At 45.1% G+C, this 22,772-nt stretch overlaps 1 protein-coding gene across 1 annotated transcript in view; it reads right to left on the bottom strand.

Moving 5' to 3' along the window:
- Positions 1-22,166, bottom strand: part of LOC307076959 (cholecystokinin receptor-like) — a gene marked incomplete at its 3' end in the record, with an annotated part of 52,410 nt that extends 30,244 nt beyond the window's left edge. Inside the window, exon 1 of the mRNA XM_079738191.1 lies at positions 21,821-22,166. The remainder of the gene's footprint in view (positions 1-21,820) is intronic.
- Between the last annotated feature and the right edge of the window lie 606 nt (positions 22,167-22,772).

Here is a 22,772-nt window from a genome sequence, read left to right as displayed (position 1 = left end):
CATGGGGGAGAGAGGGGTGAGAGAGCGGGGAGGGGGAGGAGGTTATAAAAAGTTTGCGAGGGGTGAGAGAAGAAGAGTGAGGGGGAATGGGGGAGAGAGGGGGGGAGGAAAAGGAGAGAGGGAGGGAGGAGAGAGAGACGGTTTTAATAGCTGTTCATAGAGCACATCCAGTCTGAGGTGAAATATACACATCCATGCATATCATTAACATGACATTAACGTAAATCCATACATTCATGACACAGCTGTATTATAAATACCAACCAGCTCTAGAGGATAATGCCGTTAGACAGGATGAGGTCAAAGGTCAGAAGCAAGAGAGAGGGGGGGAGAGAGAGAGAGACAGGAGATGGAAAGATAGAGGGAGACAAGGAGAGAGAGACACAGCGGGATTTGCACCACAGACCCGGCACTCCTAACAAAAAAAACACTGTATCATTTCTCATGACTGGTATCTTGCAGGTTGCTTAGTTTATTCACCGGTGCTTTAAGTGCTCTTGTCCTTTGAAGTGACACTCCTGAGGTGGCAATTCATTCCCTGTTGGTCGTTGTGGTTTGTAGATTCATCACTGCGGCGTAATGCTGAATAGTGGTGGATCTCTCTCTCTCTCTCTCTCTGTCTCTCTCTCTCTCTGCGCCTCAGAAGGGCTGGTCCACTATCACCACGGATAGAATTTAAATCGAGGGAGGCTGGAAAATCCAGAGAGAGAGCGAGAAAGAGAGAGAGAGAGAGACAGAGAGAGAGAGAGAGAGAGAGAGAGAGAAAGACATGGGAAAAGAGAGAGAAAGAGAGAGGCCGTGAAGTGTCGAATAGCGAGCAGGGTTCGCGTTCTAGTGAAAAATGTCTGCCGAGGGGACGAGATACTTCCTTGTTGAGTCTTCCTCGACGATGAATCAGCGTTTTGTCAATTCCACCGCGGCCATAATCGATTGCAGAATAATTGTGATTCTTTCTGTGTTTTTTCCGAACTGTTGGACAATCGGGGGGAGGGGGACTTTTTTTTTCGTTTTTGTTTTGTTGTTGGTGAATAGTGGTTGATCTCTCTCTCTCCTCATCTCCCTCTTCCCCCCCCCCCCCCCCTCTCTATCCCTCTCTCTCTCTCCATTGTTTAGACGCACATCATCGCCCTAAGTTTTGAACAATAGCCGACGTCTTCAGCGGGAGATAATTTCATGCAGCCCGCTAGCGCGATGAAAGAAGCAGAGAATCGTACGAGAATGAAAATGACGCCATTGTTTCGGCAACGGACCGCCCACGCGGTGACCTTCTTATCTTGCCAGGTTCCCTGGCACCACATCCAAGTTAGAAATATACGTTCAGATGAGCAGCGTCGATCCATCAACGAAAACGGCCTCTCTCTCTCGGTCTCTCTCAGTCTCTCTCGGTCACTCTTGCACTCTCTCTCTCTCTTGCGTACTCTCTCTCTCTCTCTCTCCCTCGCTATCTCATTTTTAATTAGTCTAGTCTCTCTGAACACCAACACCCCTACAACCTCCTCCACCTCCACCACCTAACCAGTGGACTTTAGCAAACGCTGTTCATCTATCCTTCATAGATCTAGGTGGACACACCCACTTGTGATGTCACTAAAACACAGGAAAAGGACGACATTCAAAGCGCTTGTAGCGGCCAATCACGCTAACACCTGGTGGCGGGATAGGACCCCTTTAAAATGGCACCATGGCACACGCAGCTCTGCAGAACAGGTGCAGAAGGCTGTTAGTCCAAAGGACTCTGGCAGGGCCATTTCAAACAGTCAGCATCTGTTGCAAAGTGTTTCAGCCGGAGAATACCCCACTATCAGGGAGAGAGAGAGAGAGAGAGAGAGAGAGAGAGAGAGAGAGAGAAGTCCCCCTAACAGCAGATAGCTTCAGGATTTATTAGGGCTTCTTAATACCTCTCCCCCTCCTTTCACAGCAAATTATAGAGAGAGAAAATAGAGAGAGGGGGGAGAGAGGGGGAGGGAGAGAGAGAGAGAGGGAGAGAGATGGAGAGAGAGTAAGACTCCCCCGATCAGCAGATAGCTTCAGGATTTTTGGGAAGGACTTCCCAATACCTCTCCCCCTCCTTTCACAGCAAATTAGAGAGAGAGAGAGAGAGAGAGAGAGAGATCTTTTTTTGATTTTTAACAAAACACTTTATTCACATGATGTTAGTTTTTACATTTCAACAGTTCAACCAAAGTTCTTGTGCTTTAAGATCACTAGTACGTTCAGTAAAGTAGCTTATCTAGTGAAGGCTTATGCAAACACCAACTCCTAATCAATGACTGAACAGACAATGTCATTGAAACACCAGCGCTGTTTAAAAGCGTCCAAGTCTCCAATGTGTTTATAAAATCTAAAATCTAGCCAGAGTCTCGCTCTAATATTGACCATCCACACTGCCTTTGCCTCCTGCCCTTCCCTGTTCTCTACTCTGTTTTTTCTGCTAATGTAAATAGCCATCTTTGCCTCACCTGAAAGGAAATTAAGGAGCTGATATTTTTCTTTTTCCTCTTTTTTGTAGGCAGCTCCCATGATAAAGACCCTCTCAGTAAAAACAACATCAAAGAAACCAAAAACCAATGTTAAAAGAGAGAGGAAGCTCGTGAGCCTCTTGCACTCTGTAAAGACATGATAAATAGTCTCTCGAAGGCAACAAAATGGACAGGTGTTAGGAACAGAAGGATTAAGAACACAAATGAAAGCGTTTGAGGCAACAGCACCATGAAGAATTCTCCACTGGAGGTCGGAAGTCCGTTTTTTTAGGGGGGGGTTGTATAAAGTCCTCCACTGTGGGCCGGGTCCGTTTGCTCCAAGTCTGTTGGACCACACAGTAGGGGAGCGGTTGCACAGTCTGGCCTTGTGAATGTTTTTTACACAATTAAAATACCACGTTTTTTTGTCAGCCTTGTGTATTGTCAGCCTCTCTGGATGCGTTGTAGCCAGCAGGGGGCCGGTGAGTTCCCCCAGGCCTGGGCTCAGGGAGATGTCAGGGAAGGGGTCTGCAGGGTTCGGTATGGCCTTTCTTTTTTCATGGTCCATGAGGAGACTCTTGTCTCTCCTAGTGAGCCTCTGGCGCCACAGCTCCAGGAGCCTCCCCGCCACCCGGACAGAGTGCAGGCCCAGGAGAGAACCCAGGGCCCGGGCATCACCCAGTGTCGGCCCCATTGCAACCACCAGCTACTGCAGGCACAGGGTCTTGGTTTTAAGTAGCGCCACCGTCAGGCCGGGGCCGACGCTGCTGCTGATATCCAGCTTGGCCCCGTGAATCAATGGCTCTCTCAACAACCAGTACAGAGAGTCAGACTTTGGGTACCTTCTGCAGTTAAAAAGGGCCCAAGACTTAAGAACACCCTGATAAAACAGAGGCAGCCCACTTAATTTTAAAAGTTTAGAATCAGTTAAAAACAAAGCGGCATCCAGCCCCAGGTGATCTGCATGTCTGAGAATGCAGCTGGCCACATCTCTCCACCCTAGATCGGCCGGCCCTGTGAGATATTTTTGTAAGAACTGTAGTCTGAAAGTGGCTGTCCGGCTGGCCAGGTGGACGAGGCCCTGTCCCCCCTCCTCTCTGGCTAAAAACAGCACCCCTTGTGGCACCCAGTGTAGGCCATCCCAAAAAAAATCAACCATTTTCCGCTGTAGTTGTGCTAGTAGGTTTGGAGGTGGGTCTACACAGGCTAAGCGGTGCCACAGTTGGGATGCTACAAGGTTGTTTAAAACCAGGACTCTACCTTTAAAAGACATCTGAGGGAGCAGCCATTTCCACTTGGAAAGTTTCCCCTCAATTTTCTCTGTCACGCCTTCCCAGTTCTTCTGCAGTATGTGTTCCTTACCAAGGAACACCCCCAGGTACTTAAAGCCATCCTTTTGCTAAATCAGGCTCTGGGGAAGAACTGGGAGACCATCGCGCCACTCACCGACAGCGAGGGCTTCGCTTTTTTTCCAATTCACCCTCGCTGCCGATGCCACGCTAAACCTCTTTACAGTGTTGGTTATAATGTCTACATCCCTCTGGTTTTTGATAAAAACAACAATGTCATCGGCATAAGCGCTTAAAACAATGCCACTATTAAAACCCGGTAAAAGCAAACCCTGTAAATTGTTTCGTAAACTGTTAAGGAGGGGTTCCAGGGAGGGTGTGTAGAGCATGCCGGACAGAGCACAGCCCTGCCTGATGCCCCTGCACACCCTGAAAGGAGCACACAGACCGCCGTTAAATTTCAGCACACTCTCAACATCACTGTACAGCACCTTGATCTTGGCTATGAAACCAGCGCTGAACCCGAATTTCTCCATAACTTTCCAGAGGAAGTTGTGTTCAACGCGGTCAAATGCCTTTTCTTGGTCTAGAGAAATCAGACCAGTGCCATACCCCAATGAGCCGGAGATGTCCAAAACATCCCGAATGAGGTGGACATTGTCCACCATGGACCTGCCGGGCACACAGTAGGTCTGGTCCCGGTGGATGAGATGCTCCATAGCTACCCCCAGCCTGGAGGCAAAGAGTTTGGACAGAAGCTTGTAATCCACACACAGTAGAGACACAGGGCGCCAGTTTTTAATGTCCTGCAGGTTACCTTTTTTTGGGAGCAGCGTGAGTACAGCTCTCCTGCAAGATGTGGGCATTAAACCAGCGGCCAGACTTTCATTAAAAACATCCAACAGATCTTTAGCAAAGATATCCCAGAAGGCCTTATAGAATTCCACGCTCAGGCCATCTATGCCGGGAGCCCGCCGCCCTTGCATGCCCTGCAGAGCGGCCAGCAGCTCCTGCATTTCTAATGGCCTGTTGAGCTGCGCATTTGTCTCCTCAGAGACCTGAGGCAGTTCGGTGCAAAACCCCTCCACCTGAGCTTCCTGCTCCTCATACTCACTGCTGTACAGTGATGAGTAAAATTGCACAGCTCGCCTTCGTATCTGGCTGGGTTCTGTTAGTGTTTGCCCTGTGTCTGCTAGAAGTGAGTGGACTACCTGCCTCTGCCCGCTCCTCTTCTCCAGGCCGAAAAAGTAACCAGTGGGAGCATCCATCTCCGCACTGGCTTGAAACCGGGACCTGACCAGTGCACCCTGTACTTTAACATCCAACAGGTCGGCTAATGCTAGCTTTTTGATCTTGAGGATTTCAATATATCCTCGATCTGCTGTGGACTCACTCAAACTTTCTAGTTCCACTATATCAATCTCCAGGTCTTTCATAGATCTGGTGATGTCTCTGGTGACGTTGAGGGTGTGCTGTTGACATAAAAGTTTAATCTGAGTCTTACCATGGTCCCACCACTGCCTAATACTGCTAAAGTCACCCTTCCTCTGTCTAAAAGCATCCCAGAAATACATAAGTACCTCCTTGAAGTGTTTATCAAATGCCAAGACTGAATTAAAATGCCAATAAGCGCTTTTAGGTGAAATATTCTGAATAAAAACATTGCACAAAACTAAAGAATGATCACTAAAACCAGAAGGGACAATGCTGCACATTTTAAAAATATTAAAATGATGCTTAACACAATAAATGCGGTCCAGCCTAGCTGAGGAGATCCTACTCTCTCTGAGGTGGGACCAGGTGTACTGACGGCAGTCCGCATGCATCCTCCTCCACACGTCCACTAGGCCATGAGAGTAGACCAGCTGCCTCAGAGCATGTTGGGAAACTGGATGCGGTTCTGCATGGTTGCGATCTAACGTCGCATTTTCTGTACAATTAAAATCCCCACCCAAGAATAAATAATCCTCAGAGTTGCAACTATTTAATTCATCTGCTATTTTTTCTAAAAACAGCTTCCTCTCTGTACCATTGGTTGGGGCATAAACCTTTAAAAAAACCACATTAAATCGTTCAAACCGAGCTTTAATTAAAAGCAACCTCCCCATGACGACATGCTCGACCTCCATGGAAACTGGAGAGAAACTCTTAGAGAAAAGGAAGCCCACTCCTCCACTGAGGCTAGTGTTGTGGCTCAGGACTACATCTCCTTCCCATTCCCTTCTCCAATCTACCTCATTTTGAGCGCAACTATGTGTCTCTTGTAAAAAAAAAGGACATCAATTTGTTTTGTTTTAGAAGTCTCATAAATGAGTGCCCTTTTTTGTCTCCCTTGCTCCATTGACATTGAGACTTCCCATGCTAAAAATCTCAGTCATGAGTGTTGTATTTAAAACGAAATAAAAAGTAAAAGTAGTGGAACCATTAGCTTAGTTAAGACACACATCAGAGTTTCTACGCTCATTGCTGTTCATCTGCCTTCTTACTTTCAGCACCAGTTTCCTGAGTCTGTACATTTCTTGGTCTGTAATGCCAGATTCAATTCTGTTGTTAGCGTAAAATCTGGCAGAAACATAAAATGCTGAAATATCTGGGAAATATTCCTCAAGCTTGACTCCTTTTACGTTTTTGGTGTCCTGAAGAAAGGACTTAATTTTCTCCGGTGAATATATTTTCTTTTGCTGACTGCAACTTAGCTTTTCTATGTGCACGATGTCACTGTCATCTGAGAGACTTTCCTCTCCACTGTCTGTCTGTGCAGTCTGTTTTTTCCCAGTCTGCCTGTCTTTCCCCAACTTGCTTGCCTTTGAATCACTGCTTTTGTTTTTAGCCTTCCCTCTGCGTTTTGTTGCAGGCTTTGGCCTTCCTTCTACTGCTTCCTCCTCCACCATCATCTCCTCTTCTTCTATCCGTTCCGCCCATGAGCTGCCCTCTTCTCGCCCCTGCATCTCACTGGCTTCACCTGCCTCACCTTCTACCGTTTCCCCAGATTCAGCTGGTTTACCCAGTGATTCGCTGATATCACCCACCACTTTCATATTTTCCTTCCCCCACTTCCTCCTATTGTCTCTATAGTTTCCTCACCCATCCCATTTTCTCCCACCTTTTTGTGTTTTTCACTTAGTTTTTCCCCACTGACCTCACTCTCCTCCACTTCAAACTCAGCTGGTTTACCCTGTGCCTTGCTGATCTCACTCACCTCTTTCACATTCTTCTCCCCACCACTTCTTATTGCCTCTATATTTTCCTCACCCATCCCCTTTGCTTCCATTTTTTTGTATTTTTTTGTTAGTTTTTCCACACTCACCTCACTCTCACCCACCTCCACCTCACCAATGTGCACTCCTACACCGTCCTCAGTGTCGCACACGGCAGTCCTGCTGACTGTCGTGCGCGGTGCGGCGATCGGCCCCCCGAAAACCGCACTCGGCCCCGCAACTGCAACGCTCTCCGTTGGCGTAACCGCGGCAGCGGAACCGAGCTCCGCAGAGATCCCCCCCCGCCCCGCTCCAACCGGCGGAGCGGCGGAGGTCGCCCCTTCCCCCCCCGGGCCAGGCGGAGCCGGCTCCCCGCGCCCCGGACAGGCCCTCACGGTGTGTCCCTCCACACCACAACCAAAGCATTTCATTACCGACGAGGAAGCGAAGATCACGTAGTCATAATCATCTACTTTAACATGAAAGCGGAGGTTGAGCTCTGCATCCCGATTGTTAAGTATCATATATATGTGTCTCCGGTGAGACACAACGTGTTTCATCAAAGGAGACTTAAACCCAGAGAAATTCGTCAGTAATAAAAGGAGGGACATTGGACAAGGTTATTCTTGTTGCCGGCTGCGTCAACGTTAGCCACTGCACAAACATTCCATTCACCGTGAGACCCGTCTCGACGACGCGGTTCACCTTCTCCACCTGGTCCAGGAAGAGGACTACGGCACTATTCATCCGAGCGGCTGATTTCACGCTGCCATGCCCGACTACCTCTCCCACAGTCAGCCCGATGTCCTCCACGCTACACGGGAAACCGGCACCAACTTTGATGCCATGTTTCCTCGTGAGCTGAGCGAACTCGCCATTTACCATGGCGTCCACACGGACGCACAACCCCACGCACAAAACCCCAAACTCCCCAGAAAACAAGTGTCAATAAAGTAACTTTCACCAGTGCACTCTCGTTAAATTACAAACAAAAAGGAATCAAGATTGAAGCGCACACGCTCCTGATTTACTCACACAACTCGCTCCCAGCATGCAACAGAGAGAGAGAGAGAGAGAGAGAGAGAGCGCCAAACCCACACTCTTTCCACAGATGTGCCTCGTCCTTTCGTAGGCGTCTGAGGGCCAGAAGCGACGTTAACATGTGTTTTGTTCACTAACCGGAGTCACTGGTGAACTTTGTTAACAGGTGGGTGGGGGGGGGTGGGTGATTCATCACAAATGGATTCACACCTTTGCAGCCAGACACCAACTCGAGCAGGGAATTGGGTGATGGGCGCGAGAGAGAGAGACAGAGAGAGAGAGAGAGAGAGAGAGAGAGAGAGAATTGGGTGATTCTGAAAGAGCTGTTATAAATGTGTTCCACATTGTTGGCGAGCTGGGGTATCTCATCATGAAAAGGCGTTCATGTTTGAATGGATTCTGCGCCAGTATCTGAACCTTTGCAAAAATGTTGGACAGGACGGTGACAGCAGTGAGAGAGAGAGAGAGAGAGAGAAAATGGAGACAGAGACAGAGAGAGAGAGACAGTGAGACAGAGACAGACGGAGAGAGAGAGACACAGACAGACAGACAGACAGACAGACAGACAGAGAAAGAGAGAGAGAGACAGAGTGAGAGAGAGGTAGCAAGAGAGAGAGACACAGACAGACAGACAGACAAACAAACAGACAGACAGAAAGACAGACAGAGAGAGAGAGGCCAAAAAAGGTCTCAGCAACGAAAGTACGAAAAAAAAAAACGTTTTTGACAGCAATGACTAAGTATATGTCGCCCCCCTATCTCGAGGAACCCCTTCAGCTCTGATTGTCTTGATTAGTTCGTCTGCACAGCAAACCTTGTGATACAAGAAGGCACTTGAAGAGGTTTCAAACCCCAAACCCTGCAGGTGAGAAGGGCCAGAGCTGAGGTGATTCCCAAAAATAGAGCAGGAGTATCGTCCCCAATCAACTGAACAAGACAGTTTTGTAGGAAGGGGGCTATTTGATTATAATGTCGTATGCATGGATTACCATTTCCATGCATTTCCAATGAGTCTGCCTTCCAAGCTTTTGCAATCATTTCAATATTTTACTCGCTCTCGCTCTCTCTCTCTTACACATATTCCACCCAAAGGACAAAACCCCTCCATCTCCGTTGGATTGAACAGATCAACACGACACAACTTCTAAACTTCCCGAAACCATTTTCGTACACAGCCTCACGAAAGGTTGCTAGTTGGATCTCAGGCTCTTCCGAGTGTCGAGGTGACCCTGAGCGAGACGCCTCACCCTGACTGCTCCTGATGAGCCGAGGAGTCGGCTCCGCCGTCGGTGTGTGAATGTGTGAATGAATGGATGAATGTATATGAATGGGTGAATGGGGTTATGAATGGGTGAATGGGTATATAAATTGGTGAATGTGTATATGAATTGGTTTATGAATGGGTGCATGTGAGCATACATGGGTGAATGTATACATGTATGAGTGAATGTGTGTATGAATGGGTGAATGTGTGTATGAATGGATGAATGTGAGGCAGTATTGTAATGTGGACCACTGGTTAGAAAAGCGCTAGATAAATACAGTCCATTTACAAGGTCACTTTAGTATCTGGCCGGTGCGACGGTGCCTTTGTTAAGATGATTTACGTGACTTCATGACTTCTGCCAACTCATTTCCTATTTCTGTTCTTATCCCCAGCTCACCTAGACACTTGCTGATTGTTTTATGCCACGGAAATGTTAGCTTCTTGTGGTTAGCAGAACGCAGCTTAATTGGCCTTCCTAACAACGCCATCCCCTAGAGAGGGCGGTTGATACTGCCCGCTGAGCTCATGTTTGTTGAGCTGAATAAACGTTGGAGCGGGTTTGGGGGTTGTTTTGTTGGTTCGTTAGCACGTTTTTTGCTCATATTGATAATAATCAATTGCCCCAATATTAACAACTGTTAATATTGCCCCCGCGGAGAGGGACAGAGTCAGAGTCTCACTTTATGATAAAACGTAGAGTCAGTAAATATGTCGGTGGGATGTACAGACAAACAATGCGATGCGATACACTCTCTCTGTCCTTCTCTCTCTCTCTTTCCTTGTCTCCCTGTCTCCCTCTCCTCCTTTTTCCCCCTCTCCTTGTCTCTCCCTCTCACCTTGTCTCCCTCTCTCCCCTCCCTCTCTGCCCGCCCCCCCCCCTCTCTCTCTCTCTCTCTCTCTCTCTCAGCACAATCAACATATTGGGAGAGTCAGCAGCTTTCTAAAACCCTGACGGTGAATGTTTAAGTAATTCGCTCACAAAACAGCACAAAATAGCTTCAGGCACTATTGTTACGTAGCAAAATACATGAGATTAGATGCAACTTTATTAATCCCCATTAGCAGAAATTTGTCAAATTACTAAATGAGAAATTACTAAATGAGAAATTACAAAAATTACCAAATTAAAAAAATTACCAAATAACTAAATTACAAAATGTACAAACGACAAAATAAAAAATTACAACATTTACAAAAAAAAAAAGAAATTACAAAAGAGGCGAGTCCGATTTTCCTGCTCTTTCTCGCGTAGCATCGTGCCACAATTAGCCTAGCTTAGCTTACACACTGGTGTTCATCATGGTAACCCATATGGTCGATAACTAACCCTGGGCATGTACCTACCCCAGTCCTGGTTGATGGCAGTGTCAGAAGCGCCAGAGGATATGTTAAATTAACGAAGTCAATTAAGGCATTAAGTAAAATCTATCACGGTAATTCAGAAAGGCCGGTTGCTTTTGTCGATGGTTTCCGAGAGGTTTTTGTGTGATCCGTCATTTAAGTATGCCAACATAAATGGTCTCATGCAATACTTTAACAGTATAATATACAATATATAGAATGCAAACACAGTATTTAGCTTTAGCTTTATTTAGCTTTAGCTTTCTGCAGAATCTTTAATATATCTCACTTTCTACAATGCATTTTTTAACTTTGGCTTTGTTTTTCAGAAGAAAGAGAAACATCAGCCAAACATACAATAAGGGTGTACATTAAGTGCCAGGACGTACAAACAACTATGCTAGCTGAACTCTGAACAGATGAGACTTTTCGTAAGTTTAAAATATTTCACATTTAAATTTCACAGTAAGTTCATCATCTCTTTACATAAGGTGGCGTCTCTCCTCTTCCAAACACAGTGCTTTGCTTAAACTCACTCTTTGACAGCATTTGCATTTCTGCTTTGAAAAGGCGTGAAATGTTTTGACAGTCACAAAAACTGGTTTAAAAAGCAGTGTGATGTACAGACTAACAATGTGAGGACATAGTACTTGATCTCCCTCTCTCTCCCTCTCCCTCTTCTCCTCTCTCTCTCTCTTTCTCTCTCTCTCTCCTTGATGTTTGCTATGTGTACTTAAACTTAAGAAGCCCAATATGCAAACCCTCTGTTCAAACTTGCACACTAAGCCTATAAAGATAACATGTGTGTGTTACATGAACAAACAAGAACATCTTAATAATTATAGGTACTCGACATACCAATTCTGGTCCGTCTGTAACATCTATGAGCAAATGTTTTACCCATAGGCAGGCAGGACTTGAACACAGCATAACTGAACCATAACAAACAGCTTCGAAGTCTGTCTGAAATCAAGGGAATACAATATCTGATTGGCTCGGGCTAGACTAAAGACCTCCGAGACGCATTAAATAACAAAGCCTTAAACATCTATCAATCTATCATGCATAAGAAGCATTCTCTTTCTCCCCCTCTCCCTCTGCCCCCCTCTCTCTCTCTCTCTCTCTCTCTCTCTCTCTCCATCTGATGATATGCAAAGGCATTGCCAATGACTACAGAATGTGTGTGTGTGCGTCTGTAATTGTGTGTTTGTGTGTGTGTGATCAATACAATCACTGCCCCAGCTGAAGGGTAGTATATCTTTGCCTCCATTACTCTTTTCTTTCTCCCCACAGACTCATAGGGTTGATTACGCTCTGGGCTGACCGAGGAAAACATCTGTCTTATTTTGTTTTCAGTTTGGTTTTACTCGGTTTTACTCACTTATTGTGTGTTTGTACGTCCTGGCACTTAAAGTACACACTTATTGAATGTTTGTACGTCCTGGCACTTAGTGTACGCACTTATTGTATGTCGTACGGCCTGGGACTTAATGTAGACAGTTATTGTATGTTGTACGTCCTGGCACTTAATGTACGCACTTATTGTATGTAGTACGTCCTGGCACTTAATGTATGTTGTACCTCCTGGCACTTAATGTACACACTTATTTGATGTTGTACGTCCTGGCACTTAGTGTACGCACTTATTGTATGTCGTACTTATTTATAGTACTTAGTTGTGTAGAATCGTATCCTAGCTATCTTTAGTACTTAGCATGGTGTATCATCTTATCCTAGCGTTATTTAGTACTCAGCATGGTGTAGCATCTTACCTTAGCTATCTGTAGTACCTAGCATTGTGGAACATCTTATCCTAGCTATCTTTAGTACTTAGCATCATGTAGCATCTTATCCTAGGTATCGGGGGTCACTTTGTCAGGCTCTTGTTCACCTTTCTATCTTTATTTCTCTGGAGCTAACTGTTCCCTATACATATCTCCGCTTAATATATGGCTATTGATTTAATTTATTCACTTATCGAAGCAATATGTGGTTTTAAATGTGGTTTTAATATTTAGTAAATACAAATAGTCTGCCAACAGTTGTCAGGGCGTAGCGCGTTGCCAAGCAACATGTAAACAACTTAACCAAAGTTAACTAGTCATGCAGTGTTTGTTTTAAAAAAAGAAAAGGAACGGCAGCTCTTAACCTAGCTGGTCCGCTGCTCAATCCAAACCCCCACGCTTCAATGAAAATCGAAACATGTCAGCTATGTACATAGGTCCATAACAGTTTGTAACCCACAGTAAAATGGGGGTATTATCCTTAAATTATCCAATGCATTGTAGTAACCATTGTTGGAGCAGTGTTTATTTTCAAGCTGATTTTGGATGATAGTTTGTGGTTTGCATATCATATATTTCCCATGTCTTTCATATAATAATATATTATTGTATTTTTTTTACGCTTCACTTGAGTGCTTGTTTAATCTCTGATTAGAACCAAACTAGATAAACCATACTTCATTTAATTGTATTTACAATAATTTGAATCTGAACTCATATCTATTATTTTGCTTATGAATGCCTTTAGTAAACATCATGCATTTCTTTTCAGTATTTTGTGCATACCTTATTGTATGAGTGATTCATTGTCACTTGTTTTGCAAGACTTTTTTTTAACGGCAAAGTGTTTGATTATTAAAAGTTCTAACGTCTGCAGTATTTTGTGCATACCTTATATATATTGTATTTATGATTCATTGCTTTTTACTTGGTTTGTAATACGTTTTTTGTGTGTTTAATTTTCTATCTAAAATAAAAGAGTCTCAAAGACAAAGCTTTGCAGCTTCTTTGAGTGTATGATCATTGCTAGTCGAACTTACTGTGCGATCCAAAGGGGTAGGGGGCACCAGCAAAAATCTTGCCTAGGGCGCCAAATTGGTCAGGGCCGGCCCTGCACACACACACAAACACACTGACTCTTTCCCTCCATTTCTCTCTCTCTCTCTCTCTCTCTCTCTCTCTCTCTCTCTCTCTCTCTCTCTCTCTCTCTCTCTCTCTCTCTCTCTACACCGCTAGTTAAAACCACGCATTCGTCCGCTGAATTGTACAGCAACAAATCGCACTTCACTGTAATTCCGACATTCTGACATGCACCACATTCCTGAAGTGTGTGTTTACAAGGTCTGTTAGAATAGAAGACGAAAAAAACGGTAAATACCTGCTTTACAGGAAGGCAACCTCTGTTTCTTAACAGGTGGATCGTGTTTAAACCGGTTCATTGCAACGGGTCTCTCTCTCTCTCTCTCTCTCTCTCTCTCTCTCTCTCTCTCTCTCTCTCTCTCTCTCTCTCTCTCTCTCTCTCTCTCTCTCTCTCTCTCTCTCTCTCTCTCTCTCTCTCTCTCCTGTATGAAAGGTGCTATATCAATTACATATTACTTACATATTTACTATTTCTCTGGGGGCTGGGGGTGGCTGCACACCTGTTGCTTGATAACCAATCAGAGTGCAGATAACCCTTTAATGTGCATTCACACCAAACGCGAAGGGGCGACCAGTTCCATACAAAGTCAACGTAGAGACGTGAATTGGGCAAATTTTTCGCTAGAGAAAACCCGCGACAAGATTTGATTTGCAGCGCGACACTTTTGCCCGGCAAGGGCAAGCACGTTCACGTGGATTTGTAGCGCGACACTTTCGCTCAAGTTGAGATATTTCAACTTTGCCGTGACATTCGCGTGATGACAGCCAATCAGCGTTCAACAGCGCCGCCACTGAGTGACGTGCGTAACGTAACAGCCAATCAGCGTTCAACCGGCCTACCGTTCCCTGCAGTGCAGTCCGGGGTGAACCACAGCATGGAGGAGAAAGTGATTGTTGCCGTTTGCGACTCCCGGAGCTCTATATATAGTATATAATATAACATAATTTTATATATAATATCACGGCCAAAAGCTCTGTGTGCCTCCGGATGGCCGTAGCGCTGGGAGCTCTTGTAGGGATTGGGCTTCGCGGGGTTTGTTTACCGGCTTTGCTGTGGGTACTGGTTTTGTGTGTTCCAATGGTTTATTAGGTATCTAATAAATCGCTGTCTAATCAATACTTCATTCAACACCTCTTCCATGGTTATTACAATATAATGAATAGACTGCGTCGGGTTCTCCGACATCTCTCCCTCTTCCACAACAGGTAAAGACAGCACAGCGACAGATTACGATTTGTCCCGCGACAAAACTTGGGTGACAACACAGCGACAAATGTGTCTTTTGGTGTGAACGCAGCATTACAGAGACAAAGACTCTTATCTTCAATAGGCAGTTTTGCATGTGCTAACACACACACACACACACACACACACACACACACACACACACACACACACACACACACACACACACACAAGTCCATACAGAAAATAAATTTAAATTTCCTATAAGAAATTCAACGAGTTTTAAAATTCAAACACATTAAGGAAGTAATTTCGCTTCAGTCGATTCTAACGCGAAACAAAATGGCGCCTCTTTCTCTGCTCCCGCCCTCCCTCATTCCACACAAGTTATTGACAGGTGAGATGGATTCCCTGAACCAATCAGGGAAGGGTCCGCCCTAATTGGTCAGAAAGGTCTTAATCAAAGCGGTATCATTCAGAGGCGGGCACTCTCACAGAGAGTTCCATGTTTTAGACCTTGAGAAAGATACAGCATCCATGTTAACCTCCAATATTTGTTCATACACAACTTTTGTGTGTTTGAGGGAGTAAGTGTGTGTATTTGTGTGTGCGTGTGTAAGTGTTGGAGAGTGCAAGTGTTGGTCTGTCTGTCTGTCTGTCTGCCTGTGTCTGTCTGTCTGTCTGTCTGTGTAATTCAGTGGATTAATTAATGCCCTTAAATATGACTACTTTAATGCCTTTGAATATATAATGTTCGTTTGCCTGGGTAAAGGGACATTAGCACCCCCTATCGCCTATTGACAATTACTTCAGGGAGGACGTTCCTCCCTCAGCCACCGTTGACTCCCATTAATTTCCCCGAAAGTACTGGCGGCCGGTGAATAACATGGGTTTCAATGGGAGAGAGGAGGAAAGTCCTCCTCTGAGTGGGTGTGACCTTAAGGGGTCTGATTCACGCAAAAAAATATCGAGCTGCGCTATTAACCAATAAGCAGGATCCTTGGCTGGTGAGCAGTGTTGCCAGATTGGGCAGATTTCCCATCCAATTGGGCAACTTTTAATCTGTCCAATCTGGCAACGCTGTCGATAACAAACCCGCTCTGCATTGCCGCTCAGTCTAAGAGACGCAAAGCAGGTGAAATCATCTGAACGATAGCGAGATTCTAACATTTGCAAATAAAGTGTACAATTGAAACATTGGAAACAGAGGACATTGTTCATGTTTTCTTACACAAAGCATTCCATTAATTGAGTTACAGTGCTAAGTTAGCGACCAAAGAAAAAGGTAGACCACTTCCCAAAATCGAGATCACCAAAAGTAATGGCAACGTCGGTGTTGTGAGTGCTACATGGTTTGCTAGGTACTCATGGCTTACTGGTAGCATTAGCAATCGACTGCACTGCTGGCCCTGTTTGCTCTTGAATAATGGCAAATCTCCAACGTGGGCTGTTCATGGTTTCACTGATGTGAAAAATCTTGATATGGCAACCAAAAGCCATGACAAGTGTCAAGATCACGTTGGTGCTGCTATCCGACTTTCCTTGCTATGCACTATGCTTATAGATCGGGTTGTTTGAAATAATGTTCTTGTACTTTTACTTACTCTGACCGTTCTGTTTGGTATTGTGGAAAGGGTGTGGAAAGGGTGAATGATTCAGAGCATTTTAAATGGCATCACTTTTGATCTTGAGTCTTTTCTTAAAACAATTGTAACTGAAAATAAACATAGCTAAATAACAACCAATAACTTCAGTCATTGAGGGCAAAAGTAGGCCCAATGATTTTTGGGCCTATTTTTTTTTTTTTAAGATTTTTTATTTTCTTTTTGTCAACTTTCTCTGGATTCTGGATTCTCTGTATGTGTGTCTGTGTGTCTGTGTGTCTGTCTGTCTGTCTGTCTGTCTGTCTGTCTGTGTTTGTGTATGTGTGTGTGTATTATAGGGTGTACGTGTGTGTTTGAGAGTGTGTGTGTGTGTGTGAGGGTCTGTGTGTGTATGTGTGTGTGTCTGTCTGTGTGTCTGTGTGTGTGTGTGTGTGTGTGTGTGAGTGTGTGTGTGTTTGAGAGTGCGAGTGTGTGTGTCTGTGTGTCTATGTGCGAGCACATACGCGTGTGACTCAAGATTCAAGATGGTTTTGTAAAATGCACAATTAGAGCCGCATTCGCTGGTAATGAGATTCTTGAGATTACTGTCTAAGGCTCCTAAGGAGGACCTTGAGACACGGCAGCCATCTGTAGCGCCTCCTTTTTTAGTATTTTTTAACTGTGTGTGTGTGTGAATGTGTGTGTGTGTGTGTGTGTGTGTGTGTGTGTGTGTGTGTGAGTGTGTTTGCATTTCAGAGGGTAAATGTGTATGTGTGTTTGAGTGTGAAGGCATTTTAGAGTGTAAGTGTTTGTGTGTGTGTGTGTGTGTGTGTGTGTGTGTGTGTGTGTTTGGTTGTGTATGCGTGCATGCGAGCACATAGCATGTGACAATGTGTGTGTGTTTGTTTGTGCGTGTGCGTGTGTGCGCAAACGTGTGTGTCTCCGACCACAGAGAATCCATCAGAGCGTATAGAAGGCTTTGAACAACCAGGAGAGAAAAAATTACGAGTGGAAGATTGAAATGGGGGGGGGGGGTGGGCTATGTGTGTGTGATTGCGTGAGGGGGGGGGGGGGGGGGGGGGTTGATGATCTGACGGTCAAAAATTGCCCCAAGCCTCCTCTCCTTCTCTATGTATTCTAGATCTATACATCTTCCTCTCTTTCTATTTATTCTATATATATATACATCTTCCGCTCCCTCTCTATGTATTCTAGATCGAAACATCTTCCTCTCCCTCTCTATGTACTTTAGATCTATCGATCTTCCTGTCCCTCTATCTATTCTAGATCTATACATCTTCCTGTCCTACCCTATGTACTCTAGATCTAAACATCTTCCTCTCCCTCTCTATGTATTCTAGATCTATGGATCTTCCTCTCCCTCTCTATGTACTCTAGATCTATACATCTTCCTCTCCTTCTCTATGTACTCTAGATCTATTTATTCTAGATATATACGTCTTCCTTCCCCTCTCTATGTTTTCTAGATCTATATCTTACTCTCCTCCACACCAGTGGTGAATCTTCCAAACTTAAACATCATACATCCACGATGAAAGCTGCATGATGAATTACCGATTTTCGCACGTAAAATTGCTGCACAATTACCGTTTCATGCACTTACAACCCTCAACAATGCCGATTTTTTACGGAACTTTCCATTCCATTTTTTTTCGTTTTCGCAAAGAAACTGAAGTGACCTAGGCTCTGGTTTTTAGTGGGAACACTGGGGACAGTTCCCTCCCTATGTCAAGAAACCAGTCGTTGTCCCTCGGAAAACTATCATTCAAGCTACATGTTTAATTCACATTTAGAAATTTACAGCAACAACCATATATCGCTGTCGTTACAGTAAGGATGTTCATAGAACCAAGTGCCGAGAACTAACCATAACTAGGTTAACCCATTCTCCGTATACAACAAAGATAGCTAGGATAAGACGCTACACAACTTAATACTATAAGTAAGTACGACACACAATAAGTGCGTACATTAAGTGCCAGGACGTACAAACATACAATAAGTAGAAGGGGTGGGAGGGGGAGGCTCATAAAAGCGTAATTTATAAAGAGATTGTGTTAAAAATGAGGTAGCCATCGCTGTCATTGGCTGGCACGCCCACACACACACACACGCACATGCTAAGTAAGCACGCACACACACGCTAAGTACACACACGCAGACACGAACGCCCACATGCTTACTAAGAACGTGCAAACACACACACACACACGCTAAGTAAGCATGTGCCAACACAAACACACACGCTTAGTAAGCATGTGCAAACACACACACACACCAACACACACATACGCTTACTAAGCTGGCTTTTACAAATTGATTCTGGGTCTTCCAGATAAAATCTATATTTTGCAGAACGACCCAATCAATATATTCTCTGCGGGTCAGCTTAGCTCGCTACCGGAAGGTTGTGAGTTCGATCCCCGGCTCCTCTTAGCCGAAAATTGAGTTTTCCTCGAGCAAGGCACCTCTCCGTAACTGCAATACAATACCCGGTCGATCACACATCTCCCAATGCAAATTGTATACAGATCACGAAGTAGAGCGGGTTGACTGGTAACCGGAAGGTTTCTAGTTGGATCCCCGGCTCCACCTAGCTGAGTGTGGAGGTGTCCCTGAGCGAGATGCCTGATCCTGACTGCTCCTGACCAGCTGAATGTCGCCCTGAGGGGTCGACTCTGTCTTAAACGCCTTAATTCCAAATGTAATTCAAAATATTTTAAGAATTTTAAGTTTGTTTTAATCAGTTCTCAGTTTCATTAATCAGTTAACTCTTCTTCTTCCTCTCTCTGGTATTTCCACAACGAGACTCGTAGTATGGGTTATCTCAGCCATGGTTGAGAAGGAATTGGGGGAAAAGGAACTTTGGCTTTGACTCCCTGAAGTACATGAACCAAGACATGGAGGAGAAAGGGATTGTTGCCAGCGATTGTCTCCCGCATGAGCCCCGCTGCCCGCTGACGAGGGACCACCGCCTCGGCGCTGCCCGATGCCCACCGCAGGAGGCGCTGGTGCCTAAGCGCTGCCAGCTGCCCGCTGCTGAGGTGGTGGTCCCTCGGCAGCGAGGCTCCGGCTGGAGACAATCGCTGGCAACAATCCCTTTCTCCTCAATGTCGTGGTTCAGTCTACTTCAGATTGATGTGGAGGTGGAAGAACCAGAGACGTCTGAGAACCAGGAGCTCCAGGACTCCCGCCGGAGCACCCGGAGTGTTCTAGAGCAGGGGTTTTCAAAGTATGAGAGAGTGAGCCCACCCTCAGAGAACAGATTTCAGCTGAGCCCCCCCACCCCCCAAAAAAATGTTCTAAATCCCTGTGTTTTGAAAGATCTTTTAACTATTTTACACATTTTAAACATCTGATCATATTTTACACATCTTAAACATCTGTGATCATATTTTTTTGACACATTTTAAACATTTTTGTGCGTTTTTAAACACAATTCTTAACACATTTTAACATCTTTATCTAAGCATGTTTTTGCTTAACGTTTTTGAAATACATTTGAACATCTTAATCTGTAAACTGCCCGTTTAGCCTCCTTTTTTAGCTCACCTCTACTTTAGTGGGAGCAATGAGTTTGCGTAGCTGTGTTCGAAATCGTTCCCTATCACGGATATAGTGCACTATATAGGGTGCTCGCCATTTTGTAGTGGTGTTCGAATTCTCAGTGGTAAATTTCACTCACTATAAAGTAGACTTAAAATACCCAAAATTTGAGTGAACATACGATGTTCCCTACATTCCCTACGTTACTCCCGTATACCACAATGTAATGTGGTCGTGTTTTTCCGGAGGAGAGGAAGAAGCTGAATAATAACGAAAACGTATACATTTAATGATGGAGTCTCCGGCTTTCGTTTAGAAATGTCAACAATTTGTTTGGGATTTAACATAGAAAATATAACATTCAAAATTAATTGAAAAAAACTTGATCAAGGAAATGTAACATTCAACATCAATACAACCTCCAGTTTTCCTTGTGGGTGCCCGGTTTGTTTACATGATGTGGGCGCATCTGTCTGCGTCACACAAATACCCAGCGCATTTACTGACGCAAAAGACGTTTAGAAATGTTCATCGTAGTGTCCGAATTCTCATTTGTTCGTTTCCTATTTCATAAACACTATATAGGGAATAGTGAGTGAGTGAATAGGGAACGATTTCGACCACAGCGCGTCTTCGCTGTGTAGATGCGCTGTGTCTGTTTTTTCTGGTTTATTTTTTTCTCACGTCGCGCACCCCCTGAAGACCTCTGGCGCCCCCCAGGGGAGGCGCGCCTCACAGTTTGAAAAACACTTCTAGAATATTTACAGAACACGGCAAAAGGCTGTGTGCGCCTCGCCATTGCGATACGTGGCCACAAGCTGCTCAGGGCCACACCCCCACCCTCCTCCGTGACCCACCTCTCTCCTCCTCATTTGCATTAAAGCTACAGACACCGAAACGGGGCGTTTGGGGAAAGCTCAAAGTGAGACTGGCTCGTAGTGGCTGTAATTCTGCACCACGGCTGAATTTCGGGAACGTCTTCATATACTGTGTTAGGGGCCCACTAATAAAGTAGCATGCCATGGGACCTTTAAGAGCATGTTGCCGATCAATGGTACGTTGTTGTCGCGTTTCTGATTCGTCTGTGAGTCCTGGTGAAACCACGATTGGCTCAGTGCCGTCAAGCTCAGTAGAGAGAGAGAGAGAGAGAGACACTGAGGAGACAGAGCGGGAGGCTGTTCTGTCTGCAGTAGTCTCTCTCTCTCTCTCTCTCTCTCTCTGCTAGTCGTGAGCTTTACAAACTCTCTCTCTCTTCCATCCATCACATATAAGGGCTATAACCTGACGACAAGAATTACATTGTTTTGCCGGAAATAACATGTTTGACGATCAATTAGTAGATTCGGTTAATTGACTGACGGACCAACGCACGAGGGGAAGTCAGTCAGTCTGACACACAAACCCAATTAGAGAGGCTGATTAATTGCTTAATTGATTCTGAACCACTCCCACATGTAATGGCTACAGCATACCATTCCTACGTTTTCTGCTCACAAACACGCAAATAACCAAAAGTATTTGAATTAATGAACCATAACTAAAAACAATAATTCGGCATACAATCACACACTTTGCACTCCAATGCATTCTAATGTCAGCTAAAGGAGAATAATAAATTAAAAATAAGAATAAACATGATTGTGAAGTATGAAATATTGAAATGAAATGAATAAATAAATATGAATATAAAATCTCTCTAAACTCTAGTAGTGTCACAAAATTCTTACGGTGGACTTGTTGCAGGGGAATGTCGTTAACCTATCATCATCCATCATTATAATTTATTAAATGGAATATTTATTGATAAAGCATGACATATAGTGTATTATTAAATGTAACTATTAATAAATAATTATAATTATAGTTTTGATAGGCAACATTATTTAATAATTCGTATGTCATAGGCCTATATCATTGTTGCGTCTAGAAGCGAAGAGGACCGCGTTTTGGCGGGGGTCTATCCTACCTTTTTGGCGACCGGACGGGGGTCTTGTGAGGGCGGTACGTTGCCACAAGTGGCGCTCGCGGTGCCGTTCGGCGTTCCCGGGCTCGCGGAGACGTTCCTCCGCGCGAGACACAGGAGGAACTCCGCGAGGCTGTCGTTGTTTCCCGCCATGCTGCTGCCGCGCCGCGCGTGGGGATGCCTGTTTCGCGCCGTAGACGCAGAAAAAAACGGACAATGCTTACATATCTCGAAATAACTTTGGATCGGCGACCGTTTAATCGTAAAAAACGGAGGCTCGTGCTGCCGGTGCGTTCTATGCGCGAGGAACCAGACGCGCGGGAGAAAAATTATAGGCTCGAGCCCTTAGTCCGCCTTGGAAGGAATGCACTGAGATATGAGAGAGAGAGAGAGAGAGAGAGAGAGAGAGAGAGAGAGAGAGAGAGAGAGAGAGAGAGAGAGAGAGAGAGAGACTGCTGAAAGCTGAGCGCGAGGAAGCGGCTCCTACGAGGAGGGGAGAAGCATAAGTCCCAGCGAGACAGCAGATCTCCCCCTAACCCCCCCCCATCCCTCCCCCCTCCTCATATATATGTGTGCGCGCGTTCGGCTCCTTCTTTGAGCTCGTGCGCTTTCTTATTTGCGCACACCATAAGTTCGCAAGCGCGTGTGTCCGTCAGTGCGCGTGTGCTTACTAAGCGTGTGTCCGTCTGTTTTCGCGTGCCTACTCCGCGTGTGTGTGTCCGTATGCGCTTGTTTAGGTAGGCTACTAAGAGTGCGTGTCTGTCCGTGCGTCCTAACTAAGCATCTGGGTGTTTGTTTCCGCGTGCTTGCTAAGAACGTGTGCGTGTGAGCGCGCGCCTGTGCGTGTTATATTATAGTTCACCAGCAGCACTTACAGACTTTCTCGGGGATCGCAAGTTAACGCAGTGTTTGTCTCGCGAGAACTATGCGGACAAGTGTTGCGCCTGTACCATGA

This window comes from Pollachius pollachius (genome assembly GCF_949987615.1).
Source record: "Pollachius pollachius genome assembly, chromosome: 6".
Lineage (NCBI taxonomy): Eukaryota > Metazoa > Chordata > Actinopteri > Gadiformes > Gadidae > Pollachius > Pollachius pollachius.
This window is presented reverse-complemented; position numbering and strand designations above follow the sequence as displayed.